At 35.7% G+C, this 12,859-nt stretch overlaps 1 protein-coding gene across 3 annotated transcripts in view; it reads left to right on the top strand.

Annotated features, from left to right (window-relative positions):
• Nucleotides 1-1,142: 1,142 nt before the first annotated feature.
• The window catches only part of LOC149806032 (nuclear factor NF-kappa-B p105 subunit-like), a 100,041-nt gene continuing 88,324 nt past the window's right edge, over nucleotides 1,143-12,859 (top strand). For all 3 annotated transcript variants that reach the window (XM_089950885.1, XM_089950886.1, XM_089950887.1), the window contains exon 1: nucleotides 1,143-1,267. The gene's annotated coding sequence lies outside the window, so the exon portion shown is untranslated. The remainder of the gene's footprint in view (nucleotides 1,268-12,859) is intronic.

Below are 12,859 nucleotides of genomic sequence, written 5' to 3'. Positions count from 1 at the left end.
TCCATCCGTCGACGACATTGATGGATCAATTAACAACTTAGTTGTGTACGATGATGTGATGTTGGATAAACAAAAAAATCCAGCCAGAATATTCTCCCGTGGTCGACACAAAAACACTGATGTCATTTATGTGACACAACGTTATACACAAATTCCAAAAGTGATCAGAGATAATTGTAACGTTCTTGCAGTGTTTAACGGAGTTGACGCACACACGCTGAGAAATATTCATCAGACTTGGTGCAGTGGTGACATGGACCTCAATAAATTTAAAAATTTCTTTAGTCATGCTCAACGAAAACCATACGGGTTTGTGACGATAAATTTACATGATCCTCGGACACGATACCAAGTTGGGTTAGATACATTTTTTAACTAAAAATCCTAAAATGATTAGCAGCAGAGGGACTACGCCACCAACGTCGTCGTCGTGCCCCCCCCCCCCCCTCCCCGTGAAGAAACTTTTTTTTATAGCGAGTTATCGCTGTCGAAATAACCCCGTTAGCCAGAAAAGAGGATTTAGTCATCATAGTTTCTGGCTGGAAGGGTTTATTTTGTGAAATAAGAACTTCTATCAGAAGAGTTTTTGATAGATGGTCCTGTTTGACGAAAAAGTTGGTGGGCCCAGTCTCTCTGCTGCTCTCCCTTTCTTAATTTTTTTTATATTTTTTTACTTTTGTTTTGGTTTTGATCCAACCAGATTTTGTACAAGCCTCAGACTCACATTTGGTAACTAATAAATGAGCAGTGCTACAGGTAAAATCAACATTCTTAGAAGGCCCGGTTTGTAAAATGGGACCTTGATGGGGGGGGGGACATGTCCCCATCAAGGTCGACGCCACTTTTTTAGGGGGATCGGTGGACCCCCAAGTACTTCTGATCTGTATACAAAAAAAATTAAAATAAATAAATACAGGTTTTGTTTCATTAAGGCTGCTTTTCGATGCTCAGTATACATAGGAATAATGAAAATGTTTGAAACATATGGAAATGTTATATTTAAATCTGACAATTTATAATATTTCAAACGGTCCTGGCGTTTAATCCGAATAAGCTTGATCCAAATCAGATCAGACAGGGAAGCAACTCTTGGAGAAACATGACAATCGATCACATGACAGAGTGGCCCAATGAAATGCATTTGGGGATTCCCCCGTACGTCTGAATTTCCAAAGGGTAACTTTCTGTCTCTTTTGGGAGTGTAAATAACAACGTATTTTTAAGTTTTAGAGGTTTCTTCTTATAATGGATGGATAAAGTTTAATATGTAAGTATTCATATACCCAACTATTCATTTTCCTTAGGAAAGTTTGGATCATTGAACGTTTTCAAAGAAAAACAAGAAACACAGTATACAATCTAAAATTAGCATCGTGTTCTAAATAAAAAGAATGACGGAACCGTTCAAGGAAATGCCTTAAAGGGTTTTTAGAAAGATAATTGAAGCACATATGGTATGGCAAAATAGCTTAATAAATCCGTTAAATAAATTACGCCTTGCACTGTCATTGGCCAGGAATAATGTAATAATAAAGTTCCGTGACACTCACACCCACCCCATTCAGTGCTTCATGTCTACCAAAACACAGTAATATACAGTAATTAGGGGTGAAACAAAAACACCTATGCCGCGTATCAATAAGATTCACGTTACATAGCCTACAATACATTATCGATTACACATATCCACTTGATGGTCTTTTCATCGTTAAAAATGTAATATATAGTCTATGTATGCTATCCCATTTTTTTAATATTTGGAGAAATACCACCATGTCGGCCAATTCTGCGCGTTAATTATGCCCAACGATAGGACATTCCTGTAAACATCGGATTCTTTCTTTTTGCTGGCTTGTATATTGTTAAGGTCCTATTTCATAACCTCTTTCTTTATATACATAATTGATTATGTTGTATTCTTCTTGCAGTTTCTTTGAGCTGTGTGTTTCTTTGTAGGTTTTATTTTTATTTTTAGCATAGGTTTAACAATATTAATCATATTACTATGATGTCTGCAGTGTGACAGTTTATAGTTGTTATCACTGGGGCATCATGCTGCAGACATGCAGCATCATGTCCCACCCATTTGTTATTTTGTTAACTTTTAATTTGTTTTTCTTTTATGTTGGTGGATAAAAAAAAAATTCAGGGTAAATTTATTGATGTAATTCTACGATTTGTTGCAACTTTTTAGGAGACACAAATATCTTTATGTATTTTATTGTAGTTTGAACACTTACATTTTCATCAAGAAAGAAAAAATATGTAACCTTGAAAGGGCAAAGGAGATTAAACACAATTTTTAGCTCATCTAACGACAAGTCCAAGCGAGATTATGGTATGGCTCTGTGCCCATCATGTGTATGTCCAGTTGTTGCTTGTTAACACTCTGGCATCCATATTTCCGATCTGATTTCAATCAAACGTCAACTGATTTCAGTAAAACTTCCAAATCTCTAACAAGTTTGATAATATACACTGTAAGTGTAATCCATGCATTGTAATGAAGTGATATTGTATTTGTTTGTCAGCATTGTTATCACTCTGGAATCCAAGCTTGGAATATATATTTACATCATTATGGTGTCAGATGAGTTTGATAAGATCCATGCATACTAATGTGGTGATATGGCTGATTGGCAGGACTTGTTATTACAGACAGCAGAGGCACATTTTTTTTCAGACTTGGAATATATGTTTATATCATTAAGATTTCAGATTACTAATTAAATGATCTGAGTAGCTGAGCTTTCTTTACCATCAGAGATTAATATTTCATATCTGATTTTGATCTGACTTCAGTAATCAAGATTTTGGATGGGTCCAGTAATAAGTGAAGTTTGTGTGTTACAGAGATAATCTTACATCTTGTTTAATTTTCCTTGATAACACTGTAAAGGCCAGAAAAGCAGTTTGCATATTAAACAAAGGAAGTAACTCATCAGGTCTTTTGAGAATCACTAGTTTTGGGTTGTGAAGAGGGTTCTCCCTCTTAGAAAACATTTTTAAACTTTAAAACAACAATTTTAAAGATAAGAGTCATGAATTTAAGGACAACGGGTTGTCAAATTAGGAACATAATACACATTAGGGATTAAATTTAAAAATGGAAACATAATACTATGACATAAAATAAAAAGGGGCTCCAATTACTGCCATTTCAACCCTGTCTATGTGGGTTTGAGTCTTGTGCTTGGTCAATGTGGATGTAGCTGAGAAAACTTGCTACTAGCTTCTCTTGGGTTGATGGTTCTTACTGGGAGCATTTCTGGGTTCTTCTGTCACAAAATATACTGGCACCCATGTAAAGTATATTGTGTTTAAAAACAATGGTATTAAACCCAAAACAACACCAACATAAAAATAGAAAAGAAAGACTCTTGAGTTTGTAAAATATTGTATGCATAATGTTGGGAATGAATTTGCTCTGAAAACCAAATTGGCATTTTTAGTGCATTTCTGATATACTCCAGTAACCTCATTGCCCAACTGAATTCCTCTTCGCTAGCCAAGGTTTCGATATAACCCTATCTACACCTTGGCAGATCAAACATATATACAGGTACTTTGTCCAAGCAACATCTATTTGATTTCATGAGTTGCCTCCCTTAGTATGTAATGCCAACTAAGGTGGCGCTATACAGTTTCGCATTTTGCATAGGGTTAGGATTTTAAAGAAAAAGAATGTCCCCGGCTTTCCTCACTGGTTATGCTGGCTATTTAAAAAAGACCTTGTATATCTTAGGTATAATGCAAAGAACCTTTAATTCCCTTTATTTTGGTGTATGATTGATGGGTGTACTATGGGTTATAGAGTATACAGCTTGGCCTTACTTCAAATGTGCACCTTTCAAAAAAGTGCTAGCTCTACTTGGTCATTTTCACTTCCTGAACTTCAGAGGTCAGTTGTATAAAAAAGAGCCGATAACTTTTTTTACATTTTATATATTTGGTAATTCATTCATTGCACTTTCAGAAGCTGGTATTGTCTAGTCTGGCAAAATTCATTTTCCCTATTTTAATAGCTGCTATGTATAGTGTACTTTAGACTAATTCAGACTGATTTTTTAACACAAGGGAGCAGTCATTTTAGTTAGCAGTGTGCTTAAATCATGTAAAATTTCCAAAAGTACAATATTCAAAAGAAATATCATCCACATTACATTAATGTAGCATAGAGGTATGCAAACATTCTCTCCACTGTGCATGTTTTAAATGCGAACTACTTCACCTTACATATGTCACTCTCTCAAAAGTACATATTATCTGGTGAGCACCACCTAACCAGCAGTAGAGTTCATTGTACATCAGCAAAAATGGTGGTGCCAATTGACCTAAAATGGATACTTTGGAAGTTTAACATCGAAAGTATGACTGTATACCAGAAGGAAACCATTACAGGTGTATTTGAGTGAAAGGTATTTGTGTAAACATGGACTGGCATTGTTTATTTATTACAGAGGTCTCGCTAGGATTTTAAAACTAGGAGTCCAGGACTCCCATTTTGGTAAAAATAGGAGTCCCACCATCAAAAGTTGCAGTCCCTTCTTTCCTACAGAATCAACACAGACGTGAGTGCATCTGTTATTAGATGGAGAGGTTTTCGTCATGTAATCACTCACTTTAATATAGCTTCATTACAACAGTCCATTGACAGGATTGCAAATTCATGGTTTATTTATTTGTCTACATCCTTGTAGTAATTTTAGGAAATGGTTAAATATTATCTGATTTGCTTTTTTTCCCTGTACTTTCGCAAATATGTGTCAGGTCGAAAAATGGCTTAGACCGTAAAGTGCATCTCGCGAATTCCACAACATAGCATTGTCCCATACGTTTCTGACCTACATAAGTTGCATTTTGAAGTTAAATCTTTAATAAAATAATACCTTGGCTTTGCTTTCAATGATCTGTATATATTTCTGAAAATATCTGCCTGATGATTTATGAAAACAGACATTCTAATAAACTGGTACATCCCAGACTTAGCGAAGTCCTCCATTATTTCCCGTTAGGCATACTGTTTCACTCACAGTTTCAAACTAATTTAATGACGAAATAGTGTACAAGAGGCAGTTAATATATATCCAGATCACGGATTCTGATCTTAAAACACATGTTTGTATGTTTTATCATCAAAGGATATCATGCAGGAAATTGATAGTTGATACCTTACTAGGAAAAGGGTTAATGGTCAATCAGCTATCAAAACAAATACTTGTGAATGGGAAAGAGTTTGTTTGTCAATGTAATTGATATCAAAACTAGGCCTAGCTACTGATGTATTGATGAATACATTTCGCTACAGCACTAGAACTAACCGGGCTAAGGCGAGGGGCATTTAAAAAAAGTATGGTCAGTCATTGTACCTCTTAAATAGCTCTTGTTCGTCCATCAGAGTGATACTGAATTTTGTCAATCCAAGTAAGAACTTATTCCAAACACTAAACTAGGCATAACACACTTTCTTACACTTAGCTACTGTCCTATCCGAACTATCAATTCTAGCAGCTTTAGCACTCTTCTGAATCTCATTACAATCTTCGTAAGTTTGACGTTTAACCCCAAAATACTTATCCAAATTTACGAATGGCATTTTGTCTAATTCTCAACATGTCTTGATTCTCATGCACTACTTATTCCGATGCATTCGGAAATGAACAATAACGAAAGCTCAAGTTGTTTATGTGATGTACTTTTATAAATGAACACATATACATCTCTGGGTCTTTCTGCCTCTGAATTCAATCACTGTAAATATCAGTACAATTTCGCATCCGGCCGCCAGTCAAAGCCTTTGAACTTGCTGCCCAGCTATTGCATCATGTTCTTTTTTATGTACTCTTATAATGGCAACATGTATGTACATCAAGGGGTCTTTCAGTCACTGAATTCTGTCATTGTAAATATCAGCACAGCTAAGTGATCAACACATTTTCCCACAAAGCAGGTGGCTGAAGCATGACTGGCAAGTCTTTGAACTTTGCCGTACACCTGTTACATGCGTACAGAGGACTCCCACCTCAGTGATTTTCTGCATCCCAGATCAAAAATTGGTGTCCAAATACGCATAATTAAGCATTTCCGAGATCTCTGTATTAGTCCATTCAGGTTGTGTGCTTCCCTTGTCTTGATCTTATAGGAACAGTGTTTAAATTTCAATAACTTAATTTTGATTGGATGCAGTTGCTTGCTGCTGCCGAAGCACAGAAATATCTGCTCGATATGCCAAGGTTATCACCTTGGAACCTTGGCTAGCAAAGATGAACTAACTTGAAAACCATGAAACACCTGCTTTTTTTTGATCACACATATATGCATTTGTTTTTATAGTTATATTTGGTATTTATTTTAAAAAATTATATACTCTTTCATGAACAACTTTTAGATTTAATTAGTGTCATTAACCTGTATATACATGTACATTACAAACCCTCCTATTTTCCAAATGCCTACCCTTAATTTTATTGATCATTAAACATAATATACAAAAAAGTTCATATTTATCTAAATGTTGTGACCAGACCACATTTAATTTCGTTCATATATAATGGGGGCCTTAGTGGCCAAGTGGTCTAAAGCGCTTTCTGTTATGGATCACTGCCATCTCACCTCTGTCTGCATGGGTTTGAGTCTCGGATTCAGCCATTGTGGGTATGTGAGAAAACTTGCCAATAGCTTCTTGTGGGTCACTGGTTCTTTCCGGGGTTTTCCAGGGTTCTTCCTCCATCATTAATACTGGCCGCCTTGTATAGCCTAACGTGTGCTGAAAAATGGCGTTAAACCCTACAACAACAACAACAGTCATAGATAATGGTATTATTAGACATCACACTCATTTGTATATTTACTATTTCTCCAAGTATTTTTAGTGCCTGCTACAATATAGACTAGAAAGCAGATTCATTGGTGGCTAGCTTTGTTTTGTTTACTAATCTTGGTTATACTTGATGAGTTATATCAAATGTAAATATTTTAAATAATTATATAGAGATTATTTATCTGTTATAAAGCATTGTTGTTGAGTAATACTGACAAGGGTTTTTATCAACAGAATAAGGTCGTGCAACCATGGTACAGCTTTAGTAAAAGAAGCTACAAAAGTGAATTTAGAAAGTCTTATTCTGACCAATCAATCCAGTCTTTAGCATGAATCTGGAAACACTAGTATCCAATAAGTGTGGCAATCCACATGAATGAATTTGCTTTCACTGGCCGCCATGTATAGCCTATCGTGTGCTGATAAATGGCGTTAAACCCCAACAACAACACAAGCTTCCATTTGTTAGTTGATCATGTTATATATATCAGGACTGCTTGGGTTTCTTCTTCAAAATGTGCACTCACAAGTCAGGTGAGTAAAGCTCAACTTCGACTCCATATTTTATTTGCATTTGTGAGCAGGGGATTGCTAATTTTATTCTCAGTCATTATGGGCTCAGGATTTGTTCTCATGAGGAAGGTTTGGGGGGAATACAGAAACAACATTTAAGGCAAATTATTTGTGATTTATATAAACCTATTGTGTATTTACAATTGTAATATGAAACTTCCTGTCTAGACTGGGATTTAATTTTGAATGTTTGATGCAAGTAACCCATCAGTAACACTTTCAATTTTGTATTGGCACAAAATTTGCACTGTTAACTAGAACAAAGTAAATAACACTGCCTATACTTTAATTTGCAAATCCTCCTGCATTGCATGTGCATTTTGTGTCTCAAAAGCCAAAGCATTCCTGACAAGGCCTTCATTAGACACACAGTAAGAGTGATTTTTGGACATCAATCAGTTGTGGCTGCCTTCCATCCACTGAGTTACTCTTGAGGCATGTCCATCTGGTATTTTTTAGGAACCATATGAAACTGTTGGTTTAAAGAATGACAATAAATTTTTTGCTCTGAATATTCAAATCTGTTTGTTATCATAAATTTGACTGTGTAACTCCTTGCTGGGCCCACAGGAGATAAATCAGCTACATCTGGACATGATGTGGGTAAACAAGTTCAGTTTGCTCTTGCCTAAGTGTGTAGATGGGGAAGGTGGGATAGGTATATGGATGGACAGACATATTGTGGACTGATAAAAGTATCATTATATTCCTAGGCTTTTGTTTCAAAGTAGAAGGACATTAACTTTGCTAGAATTTAATCTTTGCTACAGATTGTTTGACAGAATTCCAGTTATGGTTTTCTGGTTCCCATTTGAAACATTTTCTTCATATACATATTTTCAGAATTCTCATTTCCTGTTGCCCAGGACAAGAAAAGATAAGAGGTTGGGATAGGGGACAACAGATATCAAGATGTAGAATACATTTTAAAAAAATGAAATTACATAATACCTGTACCTCTTGAGATTTTAAATGAGATGTTTTCATTTAAGATTAAATAAATACAAAGTATTGTAAATTTGAAAAGGTGTCTTATATTTTGTCATTCACTTAAGATGTTTGCCATGGATATTGAAACTTTGAGTAAGTAAAAGTCTGAAATTCATTTGCCCATGGGCAAGTAAACATATTTTTTTATATAATGGCCTGATATACACACAGCACTCTATTTAACCACATTCTGCGCTTTGACTAATGTACTGCTTGTTATTAATGCATGCTTTACTGTACACAGCATAAACCCAGATCTGCCATGACAAAATGTACCCACATATCTGGTCTGTGCTGTTTGACTACCCATATTTATGTGAGGATAAGTTCATCCCATTTTTACAAAAGTTTTGCAACCACTCCAGTGGGCTAGTGGTTAGAGCGTCTGCCTTGGATGCAGGAGGTCGTGGGTTAGAACCCCAGCCGAGTCATACCAAAGACTTAACAAAAATGGTACTAACAGCTGCCTCTCTAGGTGCTCAGCATTAAGAGGTTAGTGTTAGGACTGGTCGGCCTGGTGTCAGGATAATGTGTGTGGATGGTACATCATGCTACATGTCTGCGGCATGATGCCCCAGTGCTAGACATCACTATAAACTGCCACACTGCAGACATTGTAGCGATATGACTGAAAAATTGTTAAAGCTACGTTAAAAATCCAAATCACACTCAACACTTATTACAAAGTACTTAATAATTCATCTCATGTAACTAACACAGCCAGTATGATCCAAGTGTTATTTTAAAGCAGATTTGTAATGCATAAATTGATCAATTTTATGTATTACTCTTTGTCCTCTATTGAGAGACAACCTCTCTGGAGATTCTGTAATTGTAATAACTTAGTACTACTGGTATAAAGAGTTCTATGTTTTGCTGTGTGCATCTAAAAGGAATAAATTAATATAAATATTTATGGTGTGATACTGTTAATAGATATCTCAAAACAAATAAGAAACCATGATGGATAAATTAATAAAATATAACACTGCTTTATTACATGTGTTTACTGGATTTATCTACATGTAATATCTGCACTATAAAAAATTAACTTTTTTCTGCTTCTTTCTTTCTTCCATTCATTTTTTCCCCAGTGATCATAATTACATAGACGTACCAATACGCGCACAGTACTCTAATTGATACAAATATTACATACCGAAATAACAATTAAATAATCAAGTATGACACAATACAGTGGTTTTGACAATATTTTAGCAATCGATAATTTCGGTTTGCTTGTTAGAGAAGGTGTGTTTTACAGGAAGGGGTGATCTTGATAAGAATTTTTCAATTGGCGGCATGGTTTGTTTCTTTAATTACTGAATAAACAAGTTGCAGGATATGCATGATAGAAGCAAATATCTTGTCTATTGTTATCAAATTATATCACACGCATGAAGGGGTGGTTTTGGACAAGAATTTAGCAGGTAAAAAGGTATTATTGAAGGTGTAAAAGATCTGATAGGACCAATAAATCATGGTCCTAATTTATGCAGTAAGAAGACTTCAGAATTACATAAGTCATATTGTGATTTGTTGACCATCTCTTTATTGTAACTAGAATAAAAATAATTGTAACAATTTAATCTCTGACTTATCCTACACCTGTTTCATAACTGTAAAAATCAGAATTGTGACTTTTTGTTCTTTGACTGTAAGTCCTGCAATCGGGTACTTAACTCACTATCTCCTCTCTCCCACTCACTGCACCAAGATGTTACTTGGGCAGTAATTCAAGGGGGGGGGGGGGATTTTAAAATACTTTAAAGTGTTCTTTTGTCAGGTCAGCTAAAACTGCATCATTCCCAGGTTTAAGGTGTTATGTGCGCTTTATCTAAAAGACCGTAACTGACTGATAATTGTAATGTCTGGAGCATGTGTCAAAACCATTTGGCATTTCGCATTCAGATATAACGTTTCATCATTTTGTTTTATTTTTTTATCCAAAAGCAGTTCTTATGATCGTTCAGTAATTTGATTGTTCTTTAAAGCAATTGATCATGTCGGAAATTTAAGGATTGGGCTCGATCTGGTCCACTAAAATGGGAATAACTGGGAAGAAGACTTAATCAGCGTTGCCCAGGGATTATATTTTATTAGTTTTCTGATCATGCTGATGGTTTGTAAATTGGAATTACTTTCATCTGCTTTACTATAAAACATCACTAATCTACATGCATAACTTTTCTGTTGATATGACTGCTTGAGATAATGGCTTGTATTCAGAATCAACACGTGGGGAAATAATCATCTCTGAGGCAAACCACAGAGGTGAATCAGTACCTTAAGGGCGGATGGTCATGTGATACAAATATGGCCATGTCTGTGGAAACAAAAATAGAAAGGTTTATAGGCTAAAGCAGTACCCAGTTTCACAGACCAATTTGCTTCCAATTTCAATCTGCACTATTGAGCTATAGGTAACAGAATTTTGTTGTGAGCCTTCCCAAGTCTCTCACTCAACTATATGTTGTCAAGCATCTGTAACTAACAAGGGTCTTACTGATTGTCTAAATCCTATCCTATCACTGCCACAATGTGGGCACACCTGGTGACAGAGCAGTTCCTGTTAAAATGTGGTCAGTGTACATTAAAGTTTCCTGTCTCATCCAGGTACAGACTAAGAATACACTTGCATGTTTGCTACCAGATTTACCTGTGTATAACATGCACCTAAATGTGAACAGTATAGCCCCCCCAATTTGTCATCATATCAAAGCATAATGCACTGAGACAGTATATGCCCCAAGCTGCTATCATATCAAAGCATAATGTACTGGGACATTATATGCCCCAAGCTGTTATCATTGAAGGCATAATATACTGAAACATTGGGTAACACTGTGTTCAATTCAAACTCATACTTGTAACATATCTCCCATCAGTTAGGAGCTTTCCCTAATCCTCGGAACAGGTGATATGCAGATAAACAGATACTGTATACAGGGAAGTGAATGCAGCAAGTCTGCAATGGGGGTCAAAAGAAGCAGGATTAAAAAATTTGAAATCTGAGTTGCAACATGAATGCAATGTCACATTAGACATCCACCCTGTTTTTAATAGTCCTTAATGTAGTGTTACAACTCTATAGGCAACAGAAATGAGTGAAGACCAACAAGGTTTTGTAAAATTCAACAAATAATTTCTTTCACCTAGAAGACAAGGTGAAAATTTATAAAAGAACTTGCAGTTTTGTGAATTAAATCCCAAAATAGTCCTGCACAAGCTCTATCATAAGTCCAGATGTATAAAATTCCAAATGAATTCCAGATGTGTTCCAAAATTTTTTTATACTGAATGTACTAATGTGCTAGTAGTATCTAAATGTTCTAAAGTATGAATGACTTGGAATGTGGTGATATGTTGATAATCTTGATAATGTAATTCAAAAGGTCCTTGAATGAATTCATAATGATTCCAAAATAATGATTTCGTCCAAGAAGATGTAATGAACACTTTGTAATTTCAGTGAGTCATTTCAGTAAATAAATCCACCAAAATTAAAAACTAAGCACAACAATTAGACTGATTCTGCTTGGGATGTTATTGTAGGAATGAGTAATTTTGAAACAAACAATGTTAATATAAAAGGTTAAGACACAATAATAGAGCCAGGATGTAGGTCAGTTTCCTTAAGTAATTTGTAATACATGTGAGTTTGTGTGATTTGGATTTTTAATGTAGCTTTAAATTCTTTTTAGTCATATCACTACAATGTCTGCAGTGTAGCAGTTTATAGTGATGTCTAGCACTGGGGCATCACGCCGCAGACATGTAGCATGATGTACCACCCAGTTACATTACCCTGACACCAGGCTGACCAGTCCTAACACTAACCTCTTAATGCTGAGTGCCAAGTGCGGCAGCTGTTAGTACCATTTTTTAAGTCTTTGGTATGACTCAGCCAGGGATAGAACCCACGACCTCTCGCATCCAAGGCGGTCGGTCTGATAAGTGTGAAAGGTTAACAGTTCTGTAATTAGAACTTGTCAAAGGTACAAAGTTTGCGGGCTCGGTAACCAGGCTTCGTCAGCACCTTAATGGCCGACACTGTTGCTGACAGCTATTGGCTTTTAGGAAATAACTGTGTAAGCACTGTCTGCAGGAAAGGTCTATAGATAATTTGATCCCCTTAACTTAGTGGCATTGCAACCATAGTGGAGGGTGGGTGGGTAAAAATTCCCATCAAACCTTTTTAATATGAAGGGTCCCCAGAATTCAAAGGGTGGGGGGCATATCTTTTGCTATGCCAATACACTTATGATACCTAAATCCATGTCAAAGTTGGGGAATAATTCTTCATTCAAATAAGTACTTGTTAAAAATAAAATGATCTATAATATCTATTGCTGTAAAACCAGTTTAGGAATATCATTATCATGATAGACAATCTGTCTTGAGACATTAAATTCTCAAAATGCATGGATTTATTGATTATAAAGTGTTCTGACTTGCCATAAAAGACACTTTTGT

The sequence above is a fragment of the Sinohyriopsis cumingii genome, chromosome 2 (assembly GCF_028554795.1).
Source record: "Sinohyriopsis cumingii isolate HCF-2022 chromosome 2, ASM2855479v2, whole genome shotgun sequence".
Taxonomy (NCBI): Eukaryota; Metazoa; Mollusca; class Bivalvia; order Unionida; family Unionidae; genus Sinohyriopsis; species Sinohyriopsis cumingii.
This window is presented reverse-complemented; position numbering and strand designations above follow the sequence as displayed.